At 42.8% G+C, this 17,378-nt stretch overlaps 1 pseudogene; it reads left to right on the top strand.

Moving 5' to 3' along the window:
• Window positions 1-3,980, top strand: part of LOC108298479 — a 5,111-nt pseudogene extending 1,131 nt beyond the window's left edge.
• Window positions 3,981-17,378: the final 13,398 nt, after the last annotated feature.

Raw genomic sequence — 17,378 nt, 5'->3', positions numbered from 1 at the left:
CATCCAGCCAAACTAAGCTTCATAAGCGAAGGAAAAATAAAATCTTTTGTGAACAAGCAAGCACTCAGAGATTTCATCACCACCAGGCCTGCTTTACAAGAGCTTCTGAAAGAACCACTACAAATAGAAACAAACAACCAGTATCAGCCTTTCTAAAAAATACCAAAAAATAAAGAGCATCAACATAATTAAGAACTTGCGTCAACTAATGGGCAAAACAGCCAGCTAACATTAAATGGCAGTATCAAACTCACATATATTATTATTAATTCTAAATTTAAATCGACTAAATCCCCCAATCCAAAGACACAGACAGGCAAAAAAAGCCAAGACCCATTGGTATGCTACATCCAGACCCATCTCACATGCAAGGATACACAAAGACTCAAAACAAAGGGATGGAGAAAAATTTACCAACCAAATGGAGAGCATAAATAAATAAATAAATAGAAAGCAGGAGTTGCAATTTTTGCTGATAAAATAGACTTTAAAGCAACAAAGATGAAAAGAAGCAAAGAAGGATATTACATAATGATAAAAGGATCAATGTAACAAGAAGAGCTAAAGATCCTAAATATATATGCACCTAATACAGGAATACCCAGATATGTAAGACTTATAAAGAGATTTAGACTCCCACACAATAATAGTGAGAGATTTCAGCATCAATATTAGACAGATCAATGAGAAGAAAGTTAACATCGATATCCAGGACTTGAACTCAGATCCGGAACAAATAGACTTAATTAATATTTATAGAACTCTCCACTTTAAATACACAAAATATACACTCTTATCAGTACCACATCACACCTATTTACAGGTTTAAATGAAATATTGGTTGGCTGCTTGTTAGTTATTTTCTTCCCTCATTTTTTTTTTCATGTCTCTATTATTAAGCACAGTTACAGGCATACCCATTTTTAGACTGCATTCTAGCCCAGGCAATAAAGCAACACCCCTGTTCTCTCTCCCTCTTCCTCTTCCTTCCTCTCCTTCATTCTTTTTTTTTTTATTATTCTTTCTCTTTTTTTCTTTCTCTTTCTTCAAAAAAAAAAGAAGACTTAGGCTCTCCCTGCAGCAGTCCTAGTCTTCTGAGCTTCACCAGAATTGCCCTTAATGCTCTGTTCATGTCTATCTAGGCTTTTTCCAGCATGTGTCTCCAACTTCTTGCAGTCTCTACCCATTAGTCAGTTTCAAAACTCTTTTCACATATTTAGGTATTAGTTATAGCAACATCCCACTTCTCAGTATCAATTTCTGTCATAATCCATTTGTGCTGCTATAAAGAAATACCTGTGATTGGGCAATGTATTAAAAACAGAAATTTATTAGGCCAGGCATGGTGGCTCACGCCTATAATCCCAGCACTTTGGGAGGCCGAGGCGGGTGGATCATGAGGTCAAGAGATCTAGACAATCCTGGTCAACATGGTGAAACCCCGCCTCTACTAAAAATACAAAAAATTAGCTGGGCATGGTGGCGCGTGCCTGTAATCCCAGCTACTCAGGAGACTGAGGCAGGAGAATTGCCTAAGCCCAGCAGGTGGAGGTTGCGGTGAGCCGAGATGGCGCCATTGCGCTCCAGCCTGGGTAACAAGAGTGAAACTCCGTCTCAAAAAAAAAAAAAAAAAAAAAACAAATTTATTGCTCACAGTTCTGGAGGCTGGGAAGTCCAAGAATAAGCCACCAACATACTTGGTGCCTGGTGTGTACTGCTCTCTGCTTCCAAAGTGGTGCCTTGTTGCTGCATCTAAAGGGGAAAATACTGTATCTTCACGTGGTGGTGGGAGGGATGGAAAGGGATGAATGCACTCTCTCCAGGGCCCTAATCCCACCCATGAGGGTTCTGCCCTCATCACTTATCACTTTTTAAGGCTCTACCTCTTAATACTTTCACACTGATGATAAAGCTTCAACATAAAAAAAAATGACTGATATGCTAAAATACTGATAATACAATTAACTGAAAAGGCAGGTCAGAACAAAATTTGCAGTACATTCACATCTTAGTAAAGCATGCCTTTGTTACATATGACTAAATAGAAATCCCAGGGGAGTCTACTACGAAATCCTAGCCATTCCTCCCAGACATGAACTAACAGATAATTTTATTTCTTTCTTTCTGCTTTCTTTGGATTTTCCAAATCTTCTAAAACTAAGATTACTTTTATTTCTTCAAAAAAAAACATAAACCCAACAAAAAGTGAGCAAAAGACCTGAATAGATATTTTTCCAAAGAAGACACAAAGAAATGCACAACATCACTAATCATCTGGAAAATGCAACCCAAAACCACGTGAGATAGTACCTCACCCTATTTAGAATGGCCTTTATCAAGAAGACAAAAGATACCAAAGTTTGATGAGGCTGTGGAGAAAGGGGACACTTATACACTGTTGGTGTGAATGTAAATTTAGTACATTTTTAGATTTATTTATTTATTTATTAGAAACCTGCATGGAAAACTATGCAGGTTTCTCAAAACAAAAACAAAAACCTAAAAATGAAACTACCATATACAATCCAGCAATTCCACGATTGAGTATATATCAAAAGAAAGTAAAATCAGTATATTGAAGAGATAGGTGCACTCCCATGTTTATCATAGCTGTATTGACAATACCTAAGATATAGAATCAATCTTAGTGTTCATCTGGAAGAAATGGATAAAGTGAATGTGGTGTATACACACAATGGAATACTGTTTAACTACAGAAAGAATGAAATCCGGCTCTGCACGCTGACATTGGCCTCTGATGTGGTTGCCTTGCGCCGGCTTCTGGCCTGCCCCTGCCCGTGGCCCTGACAGTTAGGCTTCCTGTGCAGTCCCTTCCTCAGGACCCTGCACCCTCCGCCTCCAAACAGCACAGGCTTTTGCGGTCGCCGCTGCTGTTGTTCCTGCTGCCACAGGTTGGAGTTGGAGATGCCTCTTTCTTCTCTCAGGACAGAACCAGGAACCCAGTAGCAGAGGCGGTGCGGATGCTCCCCCTCCGCCTCCTGGCGCCGCTCTGCCGAAAGCCACGCTGGAGAGGACCAGCAGCTCAGCAGCCCCGGGATTCTCCTGCTGGCGGCTGCCAGGGACAAACTGGAGCTGCGGGACATTTCCAGAAAGCCGATTAAGGAGGAACCGCAGCCCTCACTTTCCCCGGGGTTGTGCAGAATTACTATGAAATTATGACTCATCATCCTGCTAATTACCAGTGGGCAAATTGGAGTCTAGAAAATATTGCTGCAGTTTTAGCCCACCGGTTCCCCAATAGCTATATTCGGGTGATGAAGTGCTCCCTAATGAATTTGCACAGATTCAGCTGCCATGACAATTTTCTGAAAAGGAACATGTCTGGTTCCCCAGAACACAATACAGACTCTGGAGCTTTTAAGCACCTTTATATATTATTAGTTAATGCTTTTAAGTCAGAGTAGTTTATCAAAGAAAAATTTGAATGATTGGAATGAGGACTCCACATCATCTAATTATAGATGTGCAATTCTTCTCATACTACAAATCATTTTCAGGGAGAAGAAGAGAAGACCTACAAAAAATCTGATGAGTCTGCGGTGAGTTTTTATCCACCATCACTGAATGGTGCATCTTTTCCTTTGACTGGATTCCATAAATGTTGTGTTGTTTTGAATCGGTTTCTTTTTGAATTGAAAGAAGCCAAGAAAGACAAGAACATAGATGGTTTCACTAAAAGCATAAGAACAATGTATTTTCTGGATGGTGGTCATTCTGGAGGAAGCAACACTTGGATTATTTATCCACAGGTCTTGAAAGAATTTGCACAAACAAGGATTATTGTTCACACCCATATAACACTTTACAAGTACATGATCCAATGAGATCTTGGATTGAAAAGGAGCAAAATAAATTTGTTTAGATACTTGGGAATATTGGTATGCCAGACTAGCCGAATTCATTTTACAAATGAAGGTCCCTTCGTAGAGAATCACTTCAGAGTTCATGACGTATTTTGATACTTCAAGTATAGTAATGTACTTATTAAGTGGAAGAGCACTTTGAGTGTTATAAATTCAGATAATGAAATATAATTCATAGATGCATTGCCAGTTTGGGGGTATATAGGGAAGCGCACATTCCTACAATATGAGTCCAATGTGCAATAGTATTTCTTGCTTTGGAATGTGAACAAGTTTTAATTCAGGTTGTGTAAGAATTAATTTAAAATCTAACAAAGTGGTTTGTGATAATACTGAGGCTATATCAGACACTTAAAAATGAATCTTGCAACATAGTTCTTGTAAAAGGTAACAAAATTGTTTCTGTTGAAGACAGTTGATTTTCTGAGTCATGTCACTAATTTTGGTGACATTTTAACAGAATTAGCTATTTTGGCACTTAAAACAAGTGGAAACTGTTTATTTCTCTTCAAACAAGAGCAAATGCACAATGTTGTTTTCTATCATTTTGGGATAACTATCCGGCCTCTTGTGTTTTGTAAAGTCATCAACTCATTCTTTTTTTTTTTTTCCCCATTTATTTATTTTATTGCATTTTAGGTTTTGGGGTACATGTGAAGAACATGCAAAATTGTTGCATAGGTACACACGTGGCAGTGTGATTTGCTGCCTTCCTCCCCATCACCTACATCTGGCATTTCTCCCCTTGCTATCTCTCCCCAGCTCCCCACCCCCCACCGTCCCTCCCCTATTTCCCCCCAACTGACCCCAGTGTGTAGTGCTCCCCTCCCTGTGTCCATGTGTTCTCATTGTTCAATGTACCACCAAGTACTTTTTTCTTGAGAGTCAAAATATATTTGTTTCCCAATGTCCGAAAATGTTCAATAGTGTAAAGGTGGTTTTAAAAACAAAGCTTGGTGTGGTGACCTGTCCTTTAGTCCCAGCTACTCAGGAGGCTAAGCCAGGAGGACCCTTTGAGCCCAGACTGCAATGCACCATGATTGTGTTTGTGACTAGCTACTGCACTCCAGCTGGGGCAATATAGTGAGATCTCATCTCTAACAAAACAAATTACACTTAAGCGCTACTGTTTAATTTTTAACTGTCAGTCTTTACTTGAATGCTTTGGATAAGACATTCTGGGGCTTTTTAAATCTTGGTCAAAAACCAGTTGTTTTGGAAAATTATTTTAAATTGAGCATATTTATTTATTTTGGATAAATCGAGAAAATTTCAAATTTGTCATTATATTAGTCTTTTTGAAAGAGAGCAACTTAGGTAAAATAAATATATAATGCTCTATTTGTTCATGCTCTATTAAAAAGAAGACATATTTCATATGTCTAAATAAATGTTTCTCCACAATCACTTTTTCTGAAAAAAAAAATCCTTGGCCAAAATGGAAAATTACATGGCTGTAAGAAAAGTGACAAGTGAAAGTTTAAACATCATCCAACCTGAGGCCAGATCCACATATTACATTCACAGTTTCAACTTTGAACTGCATTCATGTGTGAGATTCAGAATATCAGCAGCGGACTCTGTTTATGTATGAAGGTGATGATCCCAATTGTTGGCTAAATGAATTTATGAGCGACACAGACTCACTGTTTGCTGGGCCCTGTCAGGTAACTCTCCATATACCCTAAGGGCTTTATAAAATACATGCAAGTATCATGATCTTCTGTGACATTTTTACAATTAGTAGACCAAAGACATTAATTGTTTTCCTAAGCCTAGCTATTAGAGTCAAAATTTCTTTCATTGGCTGGGTCCATGTAACAAAGCCAATATTATGACTGTTGCCTGGGCCTAGGTAGAGGTCACAACCCACCTGTGAGCAGAATCAGAGAGATAAGTCACATCACCTGAATGCTGGGCCACGGAAGTGTCAATATCTCTCCATGAGCAGGACTCACACAGGAAAGCCACATCACCCCTGTGCTAGGCTCAGCGATAGGTCACAATGCCCACTGTAAGCAGAACTCAGTCAAAAGATTCACATCAGCTGGACATGGTGGCTCATGCCTGTAGTCCCAGCACTTTGGGAGGCTGAGGTGGGCGGATCACGAGGTCAAGAAATCGAGATCATCCTGGCAAACATGGTGAAACCCAGTCTCTACTAAAAATACAAAAATTAGCTGGGCATGGTGGCATGCACCTATAATAGCAGCTACTCAGGAAGCTGAGGCAGAAGGATCACTTGAACCTGGGAAGCAGAGGTTTCAGTGAGCCGAGACTATGCCACTGCACTCCAGCCTGGTGACAGAGCAAGACTCCGTCTCAGAAAAAAAAAAAAAAGGGTCACATCATCTAGGTGCTGGGCCCAGCAATATGCTGCATTTTTGCCTGTTCACAGGGCCCAGTCATAAGAGCAGAGTCATACCACCTGGGTAATATGCCCAGATTTCTGTTATTGGAGGCATGGCACAGGCAGGAAAGTAGAGTCTCATCAACAAGGTGACGGGTTCAGAGGCACATTACAATCCCCATTGTGGGCAGGACCCAGGCAGGACATCAACATTACCTAAGTGTTTAAGCCAGTTAGTGGTCACAATCCCAACTGTTGGCAGGGCTCATGTAAGGGAGTAAAGTCAACCAGGAGCTGAGAAACTATTATATGTCAAGCTCACACCTTCAGGAATGAGATTCACAGTCTCACATATTTTCTAGCTCAAGATGCAAAAGACAACACCTTCTGTGAATTGTGTTAAAGTGCACAAATCACAATCTCATTGGTAGATGGAATTCAGGCATGAATGCTCTGACCTCATTTGCAAACACTGCCTAATTAGGAAAGTCGCTGACTAACAGGTGTGCTAAATTTTGGTATAAAAGTCACCATTCTCCTTGTGAATTGGATTCATGTATGAGAGTCACAATGTCAACTTTCAGCTAATCTGGGTGTGATATTCAGAATCTCAACAATTGGCTGTGTCCATATAGGAGATGACATTCCTTAGGATATGTTATGTGTGCATAGAAGAGTCACAATGTCACCTGTGCATTGAGTCTTTATAAGACACCCTCAGTGCCACTTAAGGGCTTCACATGGTCTACATGACAATAAAACCTGCTCTGAGAACTTCATGATGATTTAAACACATAATCCTACATGTTGCCCTAAGTTCAGGCGTGAGAGTCAACACCAGTCCTATTTGCTGGGTACAGGTATGAGAGTCATCAGTGCTCCTGTAAGCTGGGTCCTGAAATGAGGCACCATCAAATTTGTGTATAGATGCATATATGACAGTCACAACTCTACCTGTGAACTGTTTCTGTGAGTGAGATCCAGGACCTCATGAGTGCAGTCTCTTCACATTTAATCGTAACTGTGGACTGTGTGTGCATATAACAGTCACAATTGAGATTTTGAGCTGTGCCCAGTTTTAACACTCGCTGCACAACCTTAGGGCATTATACAATATACATGAGTTGTAATTCTCTGAGATTTCTGTAAAAGTGGAAAGCCCAGCATCTTATCTGTTGCTGGAAGCCTAGATGCAACAGTCAATATCTGTTCTATAAGCTGGAACCAGGCATGGGAGACACTGACGTGTTAATAGCTGGGTCCAAAAATGAGTCACCTTCCAACCTGTTGCCAGATGTGACGACAGTCCCAATTCTAACCGTGGACTGTTTGCACATGCGAGATTCAGAACCTCAGCTGTGGGTTTTGTCCATGTGTGAGAATAACAATCACAAATGTTGGGTAGTGTGCCTATGAGAGGCAAAAATATACCTCTGTAATGGACTCTGATAAGAACAAAGTATTTATACAAACTTCATGTGTGTCATAATCACCTGTAACCTTTAAACAATTAGGAGATTCAGAACATTACTGATTGTTCTAAATAACTTTAGCTATGAGAGTCAAAGTCTCTTCTTTTAGCTGGGCACTCATATGATAGTCATCATTATTCCTGTGACCTGAACGTAGGTATATGTAACAATCCTACCTCTGGGCAGAACCAGGCAGGAGAGTTATATCACCTGAATACTGAGCCATGGATGTATTAGTATCCCCTCTGTGAGTTGAGTGCTTGTAGGATATTCACATCACTATGGTGCTGGGACTAGTGATATGTAACAATGTCCCCTATGAGCATAACCTAGGCTGAAGGATTACATGACCTGAGTGCTGGGCTCATCAATATATCAAAATCCCCTTTGGGAATGGGTGCCAGGCAAGAGAGGAAAATCACATCACCTGGAAATGAGACCAGAGGTATCTCACAGTGCCACCTGTGAGAAGGGACTAGGCAGGAGGGCTACATTACCAAAGTTATTGGTTTAGGTATATGTCACAATCCAAACTGTGGGCTTTATTCAGGCAGTATATTCAAATCAGTCATGTTCTGCCTAGGCAAAAGTATATGTCACATTCACACCTGTGGGAAGGTCTAGGAAGGGAATTGACATTCCTGCACAAGTTCTGGGTCCAGGTATAAAAGTATGGCCCTCATAAACTTTTACACACCTCACGTGTCCAAGTATGCAAGTCACGATTTCAACAGTAAATTGAATCCATCCATGAAAGCTTCAAGCTCAGACAACACACATTAGGAGAGTTAGAGACTAACATATTTGCCAAATATTGGTCAGAGATTCACCACATATAAGAATCCACATATAAGAGTAATAATACCAACTTTGGACTGCCTTTGGTTGTGAAATTCAGAACGTCAACAGTGGGCTGTGTCCATGTGGGAGTGTGAAAATTTCTACTGTTGTCAGTGATTGCAATGAGAGTCAAACCCTCAACACTGTACTGGGCCTTGTTATATTATTCTTTGCACCATATCCTGCTTTTTATAATATGTTTGAGACTTGCAATCCACTCTATAGCCTTGTTCCAATATAAACTCATGATCTTATCCGTTGCTCCAAGCCTAAGGATGAGATTCAACATCTATTCTACTGACTGGTTTAGATATGAGAGTCATTATCATGCCTGTGAGCTTGGTCCAGCAATGAGTCACCCATTTTACCTATGGCCAGATCCATACGTGACAGTCAAAATTTCAACTGTGGACTGTGTCTATGAGTGACATTCAGGGCCTTAACAGTGAGCTCTGTCCATGTGTGAGATTAAAACTTTTAACTGTTGACTGTGTGCTGGGCCCTGTAATGACAGTCTCTGTACCACCAAAGGGCATTATATAATATGCATAAGCTTTCTAATACTTTGTGATCTTTTCAAAAGTAGAAGACTGAGGACACAATACCTTGCTGTCAGCCAGCTAGAATAGTCAAAATCTCTTCCATTGGTTGTGTCCATGTAGGATAGTTATCATTATGCCTGTGAACTGGACCCAGGTATATGTGACAATATCACCTGTTGACAGGGATCAGTAATAAAAGCCACATCACCTGAATGCTGAGCCAAAAATATGTCAGTATCCATTCTAAGAGGAGATCCCGGGCAGGAAAGTCACATCACCTGACTCCTGAGCCTACTGATATGTCAGTGATATGTCAGAGCCAAGGACAAAGGATCAAATTACCTGTGTGCTGGGTATAGCAGTATGTCACAAATTGTCCTGTGGACAGAGCCCAAGAAAAAAAGAGAAGGGTCATATGCCCTAGGTGATGGGTGCAGAGACATTTCACAATGCCCTTTGAGGAAGGGCTCAGACAGAAGAGTTACATCACCTAGAAAATATGGCCCAGGTATATTTCACAATTCCAAATATAGCCATTGCTTAGACAGGAGAGCCACATCACCTGGGTGCTTGGTCCAGTGATTTGTCACACTCCCTTCTGTAGGAATAGTCCAGGCAAAAAAAAGAGCACAATATACCTGGTACTGGGCCCAGTAATACATCACAATTCCCCAGGTAAGCAGGCCAAGGCGAGAGAGGAGAGTCATAGCAACTAAGTGGTGGGCCCAGGGATATGTCAGAATTCCAAATGGGGATATGGCCCATGCAGGAGAGGAGAGTCACATCACCTAGGCGATGGAACCAGTTATATGTCACAGTGCCCCTTGGGGGCTGAGTGCAGTCCAGGAAGGAGAGTCACCTCGCCAAGATGATGGGTGCATAAATATTTCAATCTCTCCTCTGAGAGCATAGCCCATGCAGGAGAGTCGTATCATCTATGTGCTTGGCCTAAGGATAGGTCATAATCCTGTGTTTAGACAGGACCAGCAGAAGTCAACACATTTTGCGAGTTCTGTCCAAGTACATGAGTCACAAAGTCAACAGTGGACTGGATCTGTGCATGAGAGCTCATCTGAAAGCAGTGTCCTAATAGAGGAGACACAGCCTCACAGGGTGTTTAATCTTGATCCCAAAGTCACCATCTTACCTGTGGCCTGCATCCATGTATGAGGTGATCCTCATTTCTAACTTTAAATTGCTCCAGGAGTGAGAGTCAGGAACTCAGCAATGGGCTGTTCCCATGTAGGTGGATGATTATCCTTACTGTTAGCTGAGTGTGCAGATAAGAGTCATAATTTCATTTGTGTGAAATAAAACTCTCTTTACCACCTGAGGGCATTGTATGATATGCTCAAGTGTTGTAGGGCTCTGTGACTTTTGTACAAGTAGGAAACCCAGGACATTACCTGTTGCCTTAAGCCTAGTTACTAAGGCAAACTTCTATTTTATTGGCTAGGTCCAGCTATTAGAGTCATTACTAGACCTGTAAGCTGGGTCCAGAAATGTGCCACCATCCCACCTGTGGCCAGATTTACATATAACAATCACAATTCCAACTGTGGACTTCATCTGCATGTGAGATTCAGGAGCTCACCAGTGTGCTCTGTCCATGTATAATGGTGACAATTCTAATTTTCAGCAGGATGTGCTTATGAGAGTCAGAATATCTATCACCTGTGTTCTGTTTTGTATTATAAAACTCTGTACCACCCAAAGGCTTCATAATATATGTGTATGTGTCAGAATCTTCTGTAATTTTTTACAAATAAGAGACTCAGGATCTTACCCTTCTCCCTAAATCTATCTATGAGAGCCCAAATCTCTTCTATTGGGTAGTTCCACATTTGAGAGACATCATGATGCCTTGTGCTGGGCCTAGGCAGAGGTCACAATCCTACCTGTGGGTGAACAGAAGGCAAGATAGTCACGTCACCGGGGTGATGAGCCAGAGAGATGTCACAATCCCTTCTGTTGATAGGTCCAAAAAAAGGAGTTATATCATCTGGGTGCTAGGCTCAGTGATATGTCATAATGCCCAGTGTAGGAGGGCATAAGCAGGAGAGTCACATCACCTGGGTGCTTGGCTTATAGTATGTCACAGTCCATATGTAGGGAGGGCACAGGTAGCATAAGTGAGTTGTATTACCTAGGTGATAGGTTCCACTGTGTGTGACAATTGTTTTTGGATAGTAGGGTGCAGTCAGTAGAAGAGGGTCGTATCACACAGTAGTGGGTCAGTGATATGTCAAAAATCCCCAATGGAGGCAGGTCATAGGCGGGAAAGTAGAGTCACATCACTTCAGTGATGGGCCCAGAGACATGTCACAATGTCTTCTGTGGGCACAGCCCAGGCAGGAGAGTCACATCACCCAAGGGCTTGGCCCAGGCATATTTCAGAATCTTAACTACCAATTGTTGGTTAGGCCTCCACAAGAGGGTAAAATCAATCAGGTGATGAGTGAAAGTATATGTCACTATTACACCTGCAGGAAGGTCTGGGAATGGGATTCATAATCTCACACACTTCCAGGCTTCAGGTATGAGAGTTACAATCTTCTGTGATTTGTACCCAAGTACGTGAGACAGAATCATAATGGTGTACAAGATCCATACATGAGAGCTTCAACTGCACCTGTGAACAGTGTCCTAGTAGGGAAGCCATATTCTCAAAATTGTACTAAATCTTGGTTTGATAGTTACCATCCTACCTGTAGACCAGATCCAAAATGAGAGTCACAATTCCCCATTCCAACTTCCTTCAGATGTAAAATTCAGAACCTCAGCAGTGGACTGTGTTTATGTAAAAGGGCAACAATCCTTACGGTTGGCTGAGTGTACATACAAGTGTAACAATCTCACCTTTGTGCTGGGCCCTGTTATTATCCCCTTTGCACCACAGAAAGGTTAATAGGGTATTTGTGAGAGTTGCAATCCACTCTGAGGATTTTGTGGTGATATAATCGCATGATATTACCCATTGCCTTAAGCCCAGGCACAAGAGGCAATATTTCTCCTATTGGCTGGGTCCAGGTATGAAAGTCATCACCTTGCCTGTAAGCTGGGTTCAAAAACAAGTCACCATCTTATTTGTGCCTGAGTCTACATATAATAGGCAAAGTTCCAACTGTAGACTGTGCCTACAAATGAGATTCAAGATCTCATCAGTGGGGCCTGTCCATGTGTGAAGGTGACAATCCTGTTAGCCAGGTGTGCACAGGAGAGTAATAATCTCATCCCTGTGTTGGGTTCTGTTATGACACTCCCTGTACAACCCAAGCATTTCATGTGATATCTGTGAGTGTCATAATCTCCTCCAAATTTTGTACACATAAAAGGCCCTGGATGTACCCACTGTTCTGGGCTGAGCTACAAGAGTAAAAATCTCTCTTATTGTCCTGGTCCAAGTATGAGAGTCATTGCCTTACCTGTGTTTTGGGCCCAGATACGTGTTACAATTTGAACTCTTGGCAGGACCCAGGAAGAAGGGCTACACCACCTAAGTGCTGAGTCCAGCAGTGTGTTAAAATCCTTTCTCAGAGCAGGGCCTCACCATAGCAGAAATGTCGCATCACCTAAATGACTGGCCCAGGGATATGTAGCAATCCTGTCTGCATGCATGCTAGGCTCACACATGAGAGTCAAATCACTCACATGTTAGGCAAGGTATGTGTCACCATCAAATCTTCAGGAAAATCCAAAAATGGGATTCACAATCCAGCACATGTCTCAGCTCCAGGTATGAAAGTCAACATCTCCTGTGAGTTTAGCTCAAATACATGAGTCACAGTCTTAACAGTGGACTTGATTTGTATATGAGAGCCCAGTCAACCTACCCGGTGTGTCTTGGTAGAAAAATCACAGCCTAACAAGTGTGCTTAATCCTGGTCTGAGGGCCACCATTCAACCTGTGGACTGTATTCACATATGAGAGTCACAATTCTAAGTTTTGACTGTCTCCAGTTTGAAGATTCAGAATCTCAACAGTGGGCTGTGACCATGTGGGAAGGTGACAATCCTTACTGTCAGCTGGGTGTAAATATGAGGGTCACAATCACACCTGTGTGCTGGGCCCTGTTATGACACTCTCTGCAATGCTGGAAGGTTTTATATAATTTGCATGTTGGTTGCAGTCAGGTCTGAGACTTTAATTCTTATATGGACACACGATCTTACCTGATTTCCCATTTAAAGTCACAAGAGTCAACATTTTTTAAGTGGCTAGATCCTGTTATGAGAGTCATTACTATGCCAGTGAACTGAGTGCAAACATACCTGTGAGCAGTGACGAGGTAAGAGACTCACATCACCGGGGTGCTGGGTCAGGAAAATGTAACAATACCCACTGTGGAAAAAGTTTAGATAGGAAAGTCACTTCATCATGGTGCTGATGTCAACAATATGTAAAATTTTCCCCTAAGGGTGGCAGGGCTCAGTCAGGAGTGTGGCATCGTTCAGGTGCTTGGTTCAGACCTATGTCACAATCCCTCCTGCGAGCAGCACCTGGGCACAAGAAGAGAGTTACACCATCTGACGTATGGGCCCAGAAATATGTTACAATGTCTCCTGTGGGCAAGGCCCAGGTAGGAGGGTCACATCTCATGGGTCCAGGACCCAGGGATATGTACAATCCCCACTGGGGGCAGGGCCCAGGAAAAAGAGATGGGTCACATCACTAGTTGCTGGCCCCGTGATATATTATAATCCCCTTTGAAGACAGCACCAAGGCAGAAGAGTTACAGCACCAAGGCAGAAGAGTTGCATCACCTAGATGCTTGTGCCAAGTATATGTTACAATTCTGTCTGTGGGATTCTCCCAAGCTAAAGAGGCAAAGCACCAGGAAAATGTATAGGTGAAAATCATACCTGTGGGTGTGGACCAAAAGACATGTTACATCACCTGGATGCCAAACCAGGGATATGTCATTTTTTTTTTCTGTTGGCAGGGCCTATGCAGAAGAGTAACATCACCTTGATGCTGGGCTCGGTGATATGTCACAATTACCCTTGTAGGCTGGCCTAGGTAAAATGGAGAGTACATAACCTAGGTATTGAGCCCAGGAATAAATCACCATTCTCCCTGTCAGCAGAGCCCAGTCAGGAGACTCACAGCAGTTGGGCGCTGGGCTTACAAATACGTCACATTCCCCTCTGTTGGCAGATCCCAGACAGGAGAGTCACATTACCTGAGTGTTGGGGCCAGTAATATGTCACAATTACCCATGTGATCAGGGCCCAGGCAAAAAAAAAAGAGTCACATCACCTTGGTGCTAAGCCTATCAATATGTCACGAGTCCCACTGCAAGCAGGACCCATGTAGGAAAGGAAAATGGCATCCCCTAGGTGCTGGGTTCAGTGTGATGTCACCATCCTTTTGAGAGCAGGGCCTAGACATCGAGTTATATCTCCTGGGTTCTTGGCCCAGGTATATGTCACAATTTTATTTGTGAACTGGGCCAAGTCTGGAGAGTCAAATAGCTCACATGTTGGATAAAGTTATATTTTACAATGACACTTGTGGAAAGGACAAGTGATAAGAGTCACCATCCAGCACATGTCTTGGCTCCAGTTACCAGAGTCATCATTGTGTCTATGATTTGGTCCTGGGTAAATGGCAGAATATCACCTGTGGGCAGAGAGAGGGGAGTAAAGGTGCATCACCTGATTGCTGGCCCAGGGACATGTCACAGTCCTTCTTCTGAACAGAACCCTGGCAGAAGAGTCACATCACCTGGATGCTGGGTCCAGTGATACCTCAAAATCCCTTTGGTAGGCAGAGCTCAGGCAGGAGAGGAGACTGACTTCACCTAGGTGAGTGGCCTAGGTATATGTCACAATGGCTCCCATGGGCAGAGCCATGGCAAGAGAGTGACATCACCTTGGTGCTGGAACCAGCAATGGGTCACAATCTCCTCAGCAGAAAGGGACCAACCAAGCAAGGAGAATCACATCACCTAGGTGCTGGGCTAAGTGTTATGTTGCAATACTTCCTGTAGGAAGAATCAGGAAGGAGAGTCACATTCCTGGGTATAGTACTTAGCCAGTTATACATCATAATGTACTCAAAGTGCAGAGTCAAGGCAGTAGAAGAAAGTCACATCACGTATTTGATAGACCCAGAGAAAGTCACAGTGTCCTTTATATGCAGGGCTCAGGCAGTAGACTCATGTCACCTTTGTGGATGCTGATTCCAGTAATATGTAAAAATTCCCTTTGTAGACAGCCCAGGAAGAAGCTTCACATTACTTAGGTGATGTCCAGGCCTATGTCACATTTTATCTGTGGGTTGGGCCTAGGAAAGAGAATCAAATCACTCAGGTTCTGGATAAAGGTATATGTCCCAATCAAACAATTTGGAATGTACAGGAATGAGATTCACAGTCCCACACAAGCTCCAGACTTCGGTATGACAGAAAACTCTTGTGAACTGGGTTCAAGTACAGGAGTCACAGTCCCAACAATGGGTAAGGTCTGTGCATGACAGCCCCAATCCCACCTGTGGATTGTGTTCCAGTAGGGGAGTCACAGCCTCACAGGTCTGCTGACTCATGGTTCAAGAGTCACCAAGGTTCCTGTGGACCAGTTCTGCATATGGGAGTAACAATCCCAACTTGCAACTGTTCTTATGTGTGAGATTTAGTAACTCATTAGTAGGCTGTGTCGTGTGTGAGAATAGAGATTGTGTCAGCTGAGTCTGCCTATGAGAGTCACAATCTCACTTGTTAGTTGGGCTTTGTTATAAAACTTTCTGTATCACTCTAAAGCTTTATAAAATAGGCCTGAGTTTTGTAATCTTCTGTAAACTTTATAAAATTAGGAGGTCCAGGATGTTACCTGTCACCCTAAGCCTGGCCGTGAGAGTCAAAATATCTCCTACTGGCTGTGGATAGATATGAGAGTCATCATTTTTTCCTGTGTGCTGGGCCTAGCTATATAGCACAGTTTCACCTGTGAGCAGAGAAAAGACAGGAGTAACATCACCTGGGTGCTAGGCCCAGTGATATGTCACAATGCCCACTGCAGGCAGGGGACAGGCAGGAGTCACATCATCTGAGTACTTGGTTCCCTGTTAGCAGGGCCAAAAAAGAAAGAAGAGTCATAGTACACAGCTCACTGGCTCAGGGATTTGTCACAATCTTCACTGGGGACAGGGCACAGGAAGAAAAGGAGAGTCACATTACCTAGATGATGAGTCCAGCCAAATATCACAATCTTTCCTGTAAGCAGGGCCCAGGCAGAAGCATTGCATCACCTATGGACTCACCCCAAGTATATGTGACAATCCCAACTGCAGACTGGACCCAGGCAGGAAAGTAAAATTATTCACATGCTAGACAAAAGTATATGTCAAAATTGTACCTGCAGGAAGATCCTGGAATAAAATCTCTAATCCTGCATGTGTCCTAGCTGCAGGTATGGAACTCAACACCTCCTGTGAGCAGCATCTGTGCATGCAATTCATGATCTCAACAGTGGACAGGATCCATACACGACAGCCTCAGCTCCACCTGAACACAGTGTTTTGGTAGGACAGTCACAGCCTATCAGGAGTGCTGAAGTTTTGTCCAGGAGTTATTATTTTACTTGTCAATCAAATCCATGTATCAGAATCACCATTCCAACTTTTGACTGCCACCAGGAATGAGATTCAGAACCTCAGGACTGGGCTGTCTTCATGTGTGAGGGTAACAGTCCTAGCTGTTGGCTGAGTGTGCTATGAGAGTCACAATCTCATGTGTGTCCTGGCCTGTTACAACATCTCTGTACCACCCCAGGGCTCTATAGGATATGCGTGAGTTCCCTAATTTTCTGTGACTTCTCTACAAGTAGGATAAACAGAAGCATATCTGTTATAAGCCTAACTATAAGAGTAAGAATCTCTCTTATTGTCTGGGTTCCTGTATGAGAGTTGTTATTATTATGCCTGGGAACTGAGCCTAAGTATATGTAACCATCCCACCAGTGGGCAGGAGGCAGGAAGGTGAGTCATATCATCTTGGTTCTGGACCAGGACTATGTCTCCATGCCCACTGCAGGCAGAACACAGGCAGGTGAGTAGCATCATGTGGCTGCTTGGCCCATTGATATGTCTGAATCTTTTCTGTGGGCAAGGCCCAAGCAGGATGAGAGAGTTACATCACCTAGGTGCTGGGCCCAGCAGTTTGTCACAATCCCCCTTGTAAGCAGAGCCCAGTCAGGAGGAAAGAGTCCTATCACCTAGATAATGGGCCCAGTGATATGTCACAATCCCCTCTTGGGGCACAGCAAAAAGAGAAAGGGAGGGTCACATTAC

The sequence above is a fragment of the Cebus imitator genome, unplaced genomic scaffold (assembly GCF_001604975.1).
Source record: "Cebus imitator isolate Cc_AM_T3 unplaced genomic scaffold, Cebus_imitator-1.0 Scaffold972, whole genome shotgun sequence".
In the NCBI taxonomy this organism is placed as follows: Eukaryota; Metazoa; Chordata; class Mammalia; order Primates; family Cebidae; genus Cebus; species Cebus imitator.
Note: the sequence above shows the minus strand (reverse complement) of the source record. Positions and strands in the feature narration are given on the sequence as shown.